Here is a 9,177-nt window from a genome sequence, read left to right on the forward strand (position 1 = left end):
ATGAGAGTTTTGGGATCAGCTAATTTATTTTTGCAAAGAAGTCAGCTGGGATTTTGTTGGAGATCACATTGAATCTATAGATCAGTCTGGGGTATGTTGCCAAATTAACAATATTCAGTTGCCCAAACAATGGGCAGTGGATGACTTCCCTTTTTTATTTTTTCCTTTTTTAAAATTGTGATAAATATGCACAATGTAAAATTTAACATTTAGCCACTTTTAGGCACTCACCTCTGTTTCATTAAGGACAAATTGCTGTGCAAACATCAACATTTCCATCTCCAGAATCTTTTCCTTTACCCCAAATGAAACTCTGTACCCATGAAACACCAACTCTCCTTCATTCCCCCTTCTCTTCCCACAATCCCTGGCAACCACCATTCTGCTTTCTATCTGTATGACATTCTGCCAATAGCTGCTTTGCCTTCTAGTGTTCATTACACTTACATTTAATGTAATTAGTGATATTGGAGGATTTATGTCTGCCATTGTCATTTTTTTCTCATGTTTTTATGTTTTTCTCTCACACCATTGAGGCGTCATTTTGTGTGAAAAATATTTTCTCTCTTACCATTTTTTGTTCCCTTATTGTTTACTACAATGTTGAATTACTTTCTTAGTGGTTGCCTCACAGATTAAAATTAAGATCTTAATTTAAAAGAATCTAATTCAGATTAATACCAACTTAATTCAATATTATGTAAAAACTTTGATCTTAAATAGCCCTGGACCTTCAAGCTCCTTTGTACTATTATTGTCATAAAAATTGCCTCTTTATACCTTTTAAGCCCATCCAGATAGTTCTATATTCTATAATTATTGCTTCATGCGCTTGTATTTGATGCTCTTTATTTCTTCACGTGGATTTGAATTATCCTCTAGTGTCTTTTGGGGACTTCCCCTTAATATTTCTTGTAAGGAAGGCCTGTTAGCGATAAATTCACTCCGTTTTTCATTCCCTGAGAATGGCTTTATTTCACCTTCATTTTTGAAGGATGGTTTTGCTGAATAAAGAATCCTTGCCAGATAGAGAATTCTTGCCAGACAGTCTTTTTCTTTCAGCGCTTTGAATATGACTTCCCACTATCTTCTGTTCCCCATGGCTTCTTTTTCTTTTTTCTTTTCTTTTCTTTTTTAAATTTAAATTCAATCAGCCCACATGTAGTACATCATTAGTTTCAGAGATAGTGTTCAATGATACATTAGTTGTGTGTAACACACAGTGTTCATCACATCACGTGTCCATCACTCAGTTATCCCATCCCCCCACCCACCTCCCATTCTGCAGCCCTGTTTGTTTCCCAGAGTCAAGAGTCTCTTGTGGTTTGTCTCCCTCTCTGAATTCCTCCCATCCAGTTTTCCCTTCCTTCCCCTATGGTCCTCTGCGCTATTTCTTACATTCCACTTATGAGTGAAACCGTATGATAATTGTCTTTCTCTGGTGTCTTCTTTCACTTAGCATAATCGCCTCCAGTTCCATCCATGTTGATGAAAATGGCAGGTATTCATCCTTTCTGATGGCTGAGTAATATTCCATTATATATACAAACCAAATCTTCTTTATCCATTCGTCTGTTGAAGGACATCTCGGCTCCTTCCACAGTTTGGCTCTTGAGGACATTGCTGCTATGAACATTGGGGTGCAGGCGCCCCTTCCTTTCACTACTTGTGTATTTTGGGGGTTAATACCCAGTAGTGCAATTGCTGGGTCATAAGGTAGCTCTATTTTAACTCCTTTTTTTTTAATTTAAATTCAATTAGCCAAGCTATAGCACATCATTGGTTTTTGATATAATGTTCAGGGATTTATTAGTTGAGGCTACCACCCAATGCTCATTGTATCATGTTCATTATCATCGTATCATATTCATGTATCATGTTATCATTGTATCATCAGAAACCATGGGGCATGGTTTCTGATGAGAAGTCAGCTGTTAATCTTACTGGGGAATCCCTTGTATGTGATGAGCTCCTTTTGTGGTTCTGCTTTCAACATTCTCTCACTGTCTTTGGTTTTTAGGAGTTTGACTAAGCTGTTTCGAGGTGCAGATCTCCTTGAGTCTATCTGCCATGGATTTTCAGATCTTTTTGTTTCTCTGGGTTAATAATTTTAGCAGAATTTGGGAAGTATTTGGGCCATTAATTTTCTATTCTTCTTTCTTTCCCTTTATCTCCTCTCCTCTCTTCTCCTCTCATCTCCTCTCCTCTCCTCTCCTCTCCTCTCCTCTCCTCTCCTCTCCTCTCCTCCAGGGACTCTCATTATGCATAAACTGGTGTGCTTAATCATGTCCTACAAGGTCTCTGAGGCTCTGTTCATTTTTCTTCATTATTTTTTCTTTCTTTTCCTCGGACTGTGTAATCTCAGTTGGCTTTAACTTCCAAGTTCGGTGAGTCTTTTAAATCCCAATTGCAATTTCTGTTGAGCTGATCTAGTGAATTTTTCATTGCGGTTATTATACTTTTCAACTCCAGAATTTCCGTTTGATATTTTTAAAGTGATTCCTATCTCTTTGGTGGTGTATCTATTTAATGACTCATCAGTCTCGTACTTCCCTTTAATTCATAAGACATGGCTTCGATTAGATGCTGAACATATTTACAAGAGCTGATTTAATGTCTCTGACTAGTAAGTCCAACATCTGGGTATCCTTAAGTATGTCCCATACTCCCCTGTTTCTTTGCATATCAGATAGGTTTTGGTCAAAAGCTGGACATCTAGTCTAAGTAAGAGAACGTGGCAACTCTGGAATTCAGATTCTTCCCCCTTTCCAGGTTTTGCTGTCGCTGTTTGGTTTCGATATTCTTGTTGTCATTTGTTTGTTTAGTGACTTCTCTGAACTACTTATGTAAAGTCTGTATCCTCTGTTGTGTGTGGCCATTGAATTCACTGCTTGGCTAGCTTAGTGGTTATCTAATGATTGGGCAGAGAGGCCTTTAAATGCCTGTATAACTGCAAAGACTCTCAGTCATTGACACGGAGCTCTGTGTCTATGTTGGGCATGCCTTCAACACTCAGCCAGTTACTCAGTTGTCCGCTCTGTAACAGCCTCCATTTCTGCTGTCACAGAGCCTCAAAATAAGCCAGAGTTGGTAGCTTGGGGCCTTTTTGAGTCTTTTCAGAGCATGCTGTAGTCTTGGGAATGTGTCTGGCCTTCAGATTCATAGGGATAATGTCATAGATTTTTAAAGTCCCTATGGACATCTCATTCCTCAGTTTTTCCCTTTAAGGTTTTGGTTCACCTATTGTTCACCCCCAAGTGTTACCTACTGCCTGAGGCAGCTGCAATGTTAAACTATTGCCCCTAAATATTTTTGACAAATGCTCCCAGGGAAAAGGCACTTTAAATGGGCAAGCTCTGAGTCAGCCCAAATACTGACATCCATGCAAGTGGGGTCATCCAGGGAACAACCAGACAGATCAAATAATGACAGCTCTCTGGAAATGAAACTTTGCAGGAGCCCCATCTCCTTTCTACTCCCTCTGGCCACTGCCAGGCTGCTGGCTTTCCCTGCGATTGCAGGCTGTCCATATTCAAGGCTACCACAGAGTTGGATAGAGGGGCATGGGAATAGGGCCAGTTAAAATGCCACATAGCTCACTCTTCCTACTGGGATTCACCTGTTCCTCTAGAATAAACGTACAGAGGTTGTTGCATGCTTTTGGTGACTTTCCAGAGTTCCCAAAACATTGATTCTGAAATTTTCTGCCAGTTTCTGCATGGCTTTTGGGGGGGGAGGCTTTTCAGAGGTTCTTCCTCCCTGTTTGGTTGGCTTCCAGTACAACCTATTACTGTGCTTGTCTATCACGGTGTTTGTTGCTGTGCTTGCCACTTACATGTCTCTCGAGAAATAATTTTCGTTGGTCACTGACCATGTGAAAGGGACTACAACAGGAGCTGTGGGAGCTAGGATGTGTAAGGTACCATCTTTGATCTCAAAGTTGTCACTCATGAAAAAAATCAGTTTAACTGGAACATTTGAAGCATACTGATTGCCAAGCCTGCATCTGGTCACAAAATCATATCTTCTTTTTTTTTAAGATTTTATTTATTTACTTGAGAGAGAGAGAGAGAGCAAGAGCGAGAGCAGGGGGAGGGACAGAAGGAGAGGAAGTGGGAAATAAGCAGACTCCTGCTGACCACGAAGCCTGCTGACCACATGGGCTCAAACCTATGGCCCTGAGATCATGACCTGAGCCAAAAATCAAGAGCGGGGCAATTAACCAACTGAGCTGCCCAGGCGCCCCAGTCACCAAATTATATCTTAATTCAGTTCAAGGGGAGTTCTTTTTGGTCTTCATGTCTTAAGTATAACCAGGTTTTCACCTGGATATTTGGCAGCAAGCCTGAACTAATATCTCTGGTTGCAACTAATTTCACTCCTAATGCCTTCAGGAAGCTGAGAGCCTCAAGTGAGTAAGAATGCAGATGAAGGACTGCAGAGATCTCCCATATGAAGAGTTAGAAACAGAGATTCATTTGAACAACCCAGCTTGGTTTTCATAATTCCATAGTACCAAGTTAGCATTTTCCACTGAAATGGTTTATTTTTATGTCCATGCAGCCCACCACCCTGATGGTTGTTGATAGACTTCTTGGGTAAAACATAGAAGAGATCCAAAAGACTACTCTTCACACCACAGTATGGGAATATAGCTCCATCTTACTCCTTTTGAATCAATCTGTGCGTATTTGATGAATATCACTTGACAGTTGATCAAAGATACCCAACAGTAGCCTAAAATCTGAGTTTATATACAATGTCTACTTATGTGAAACCCTCTGAACTGCAAGGGATGCCTGCTAACATACAACCTGTCTGTTCAGGGCTTGATTACTCAAGGTACTCTGGAGCCTTGGGGTAAATATGTCTATAAAGATGTCAAGAGCCCACAACTGTTGATTATTTAAGGTAGACAGTTTTTCATTTTACACTTGGTTTAGCTGGGCACATTACTTAGTTTTCCTCAGCCTCAGATTCCAGTTTGCAAAACTTAGGATAATAATGAGGTGGGTATTAAATGTGACAATGTCTGTAGAACATTTAGTACATTATCTGGCAAATAGCTAATGCCCCCCAAACATTAGCTCTAATTACTATTGACAAGCCTCTGAAATGCCACAAACCTGCAAAATCTATTACAGTGATCCAAATTAAGAGATTCAGAATCCATTTGACTCATTTGGCCAACGATGAGTTCCTCCCTCTGTGTGCTTGCACAGATGGACAGTGGACAGTGGCCGGGAGAAGAGACCCCCCCCCCCCAACCCCACCGCTTTGTTCAGGCTTCTCCCTGTTACGCTTTGTGATGTTGGGTGACAACAAAATCAACTCACCTAAAATGAATGGATTTACTAAGTGATGAATTTGCCACATCTACTGAATTTCCTAATTGGCATTGTAACAGCTTTTAAAGGAATACTTATATTTGGTTATTGAAGCTGAAGTGTGTTTCTGAATATTAACTCAATGAAGTAGATAGACCTTAGAAATTGGGAAAAACACCAGTTTTGGGGGGGGTGGTTTGGGGGTTTGGGACTGAGAAATTTCCCCCCTGAAACTATTATTCCAACCTAAAATTTGAGTGTTCCCCTATGATAGAATTGCTTTCATTATTCCTGATTTACCTGGTAATCTTTTGAATGCCAATTTCAGTTTCTTCAAAGCAAGTGCATTTTTAGGTATACCTTTCAAAAAGCTTATCAGATAGGTGTGCTTATTTCTTGCAATTAGAATTTCTAATCAAAGACAAATATATTGAATTCAAAAGCTGTATTTAATTTTCATTTTCATTTAAAATTCAATGATTTTAAGTTGGATTAAAATTGAACTTAAATTTAATTTTAAATCCAAACACATGCTAAAAATCAGGACTTATAATTTAATTCATATAGAGACTTTTGCTTCTGGGAGGATAGGGTAGAAGCACGTTTCCCTATTCTTCCCTCTAAATACAACTTAAAACCCTGGGCACCATATATAAAATAAACATAGGACTCTGCAAAGTGAAAAGGAGAAGGCAGAACAACTAGGGATTTCAGAAGCAAAGGAAGGACAAAATGGTGTGTTCCCTTGGTTTTCTTTCTGTGTCATATATCCCAGACTTTGAGCTGAAGAAGCCAAGTACCCAGAAATGGCAAAAGGCACGGGCAAACCAATGATGATGACAACCTTGACAACGACAGCAAGGACAACACCAACAAAACCGCTGCAACAACAACAAAAAAAGCCTACTCTCTCTAGCATAAGGGTCAAAAAAAGTGGCAGCCTAGCCAGACACTAACCGCTCCACTTTCACCAACCACCACAGAACAAACTATGACCTCGTGCCCACACAAGCCAGTAAACTGTCTAATGGGAGGCCTAGAACTCCACATTTGACTGGCAGAAGCAGGGGCCATTCTGCCCCTCCTATGTTAGTGGAAATCAATTATGTGGAAATTCTGGAATTATACCCACCAGGCAGTAAGGAAGCAACCTGCTCTATCCCTGCTGAAATAGATTTCAGGACTTCTAACAACACCCGGCGGTAAGGAGGCCACCCAATCTATGGACCACAGGGAAAATGCTCCAGCACATCAAGAAATGAATTAAACTGAATGGAAATGATTATAAGACATATCAAAATTTGTGGGATAAAGCTAAGGCACTGCTGAAAGGGAAATTTATATTATTAAGGGCTTCCATTAAGTAAAAGGAAAAGCATCGAATCAATAATCTAAGTTCTCACCTCAGGAAACTAGAAGAAGAGCAAAAGAAACCCCAAGTGAGCAGCAGGAAGGCAATCTTAAAGACTAAGTCCAGGAATCAACAAAATATAAAACATAAAACAATAGAGAAAACCAATGAAACAAAAATCTGGTTCTTGAAAAGATCCATTAAAACTTACAAACCCCTAGCTAGTCTGACAAACTTAACCTACAACGAATCACCACATTTGCACATATTTACTGAAGGACATTAATAACTCTATCCATGACAGTTGACATATAGTCTACTTTGGAAACCTAAAGCACCCATGTTTTCAATATGTATCACACAGTGAGAAGAAGAATAAGAGAAACATTAGACTCTTGATTTAAAACAACAATGAAATTTGTTTTCCGGCATAAGAGCTAGATTGTTGCCCTTCATGACAGAAACTGTTGTTTTGTAATTAACTCAAATTCTTTTGTAAGCGATAGAATGGATTCCACAATACCTGTGCCCTGAGTACAATTTTTAAGCTATAAATCATGTCTTTGCAAATTGGAAAGCCCTTGGAGACAAAATGTACCTAAGGTATTAATTGGCCAGGGTCTCATGTCTCACAACTCATGTGATGGTGAAAATAAGGTATTTGAATTCTTTTTTCAGGTTTTGAATCAATTCCTCTTTCACCTTGTCAGAAGGGTCTTGTATTATATAGACTTAGTGGAAGATCTTCTGCCTTTTGTAAAATGTAATACATGATGCCAGAGTTTTCTAACATACATTCTGAACTGAAATAGTGTTTTTTATTTATATTTTTTGCATATGCCCATCTAAAATGTTTGTGTATGTGTGTGTGAGAGAGGGGGAGAGTGAGTGAGAGAGAGAGAGAGAGAGAGAGAGAGAGTATGCATACACAAAGGATCCAAGCCATTTTACAGCTGACTAAATTTATAACTCAGGTCCTCTTAATCATTGTTAAAATCTTTGTTGTTGCTATTAATTTCAGGCAATAGATTTTGTCACTATGTTCGGACTGTTAGAGAAATTCTTACCAATTCATCTTAAACTTGTTTACGTGTCTCCTAATATTGTCCACTTTATTCTCTTTATGTTTCTTTGAACACAACACCTGAATGGCTTTTCATCTTTCTCTGCTACTGCAAACACAACAGCAGCAACAGCAAAAAGGTGGGGGTTGGGAGGCTGGGATGTTCATCTCTACAACAAAATGTCTACCAGTAAATGTAGAAAGTTATGAGAGCAAATAAAAAGTTGCCATTTTTCAACCACCAAAGTAATAACCCAATCAGACAAGAAGCAGGAAAATAAACTAAGGTCAAGAGGTGAAATTCTGTGGGGAGGAACACAGTATACCCACATGGTATCAAAATATCATGCTACAAAATATATACATATATATATACAAAATATATACATATATACATATATATACAAAATATATACATATATATATATAAATATATCATGCTACAGACTCCTTGTAAGTCACAGAAGGGACAAAGGGACGTTTACAGTGGACTGATCTGTCCAATGATACCATAAATAAGTGATCAAACTGAGTAATGCCAATAGCAGCACCGACTGTTAGACAAACTGACCTTAGGAGCTCCCAGATGTGATGTCATGTGAACTACGCAGCACCTATTTAATATCCTTGCCAAAAATGTTAAACAGAAATCATCCGAATGGGAGGAAAATATCAGGCAAAGCCATATTGTGGACACGTTGGAAGCAAACAGGCCAAGGTTCTTGGGACGATGTCATGGTCATGGAAGATTTAAGTTGAGGGCCTGTTTGGGACTAGAAGATACTAAAGAGACATGACAACTGAATGCAATGTACGATACTTGATTGAACTGTTGACCCTCAAAGGGATATCCTTGGGGCGACTGGGGGAAATTGGAATATGGACCATGTATGGACTTAGATGATGTTATCACGCCACTATTAAATTTCTTCAGTGAGACAATAGTAATATGGTTAGGAGAATATCCAAGGTCTTAGGAGCTACATTTGGAAGTGATTGGATGAAATGTTTGGAACTTGGGTGCTTAGGCAAAAAGAAGAAAAAGGAGATAGAAAGCAATGGGACAATATGAAATCTAGGTGAAAGAATGTTCACTCTTCAACTTTGTGTGTTTTGAATCTATTTTCAAAGAGACAGTTGAGGAAAATGCATTGCTCATGTTTTAGAGTTGTGTGACGAAGTGTTCCACAATAAAATGAGATGATTTCTGGTATCTTCTTGAAAATAATCTGGAAGAGACAGGGGGGAGAAGATATAAATGAAATGCAATTGGCTGTGAGTAGTTAACCGTTGCAGCCCAGGGATGGATACTTGGAGGTTCCCTCACCATTCTCTCTCGTACAGTGTTCTCAAAGTGTGGTTCCCCCAGCAGCAGCAGCATCTGAATCACCAGGGAACTTGCCAGAAAAGCAAACTCTGGGTCCCACCCCAGATTT

The sequence above is a fragment of the Meles meles genome, chromosome X (genome assembly GCF_922984935.1).
Source record: "Meles meles chromosome X, mMelMel3.1 paternal haplotype, whole genome shotgun sequence".
Lineage (NCBI taxonomy): Eukaryota > Metazoa > Chordata > Mammalia > Carnivora > Mustelidae > Meles > Meles meles.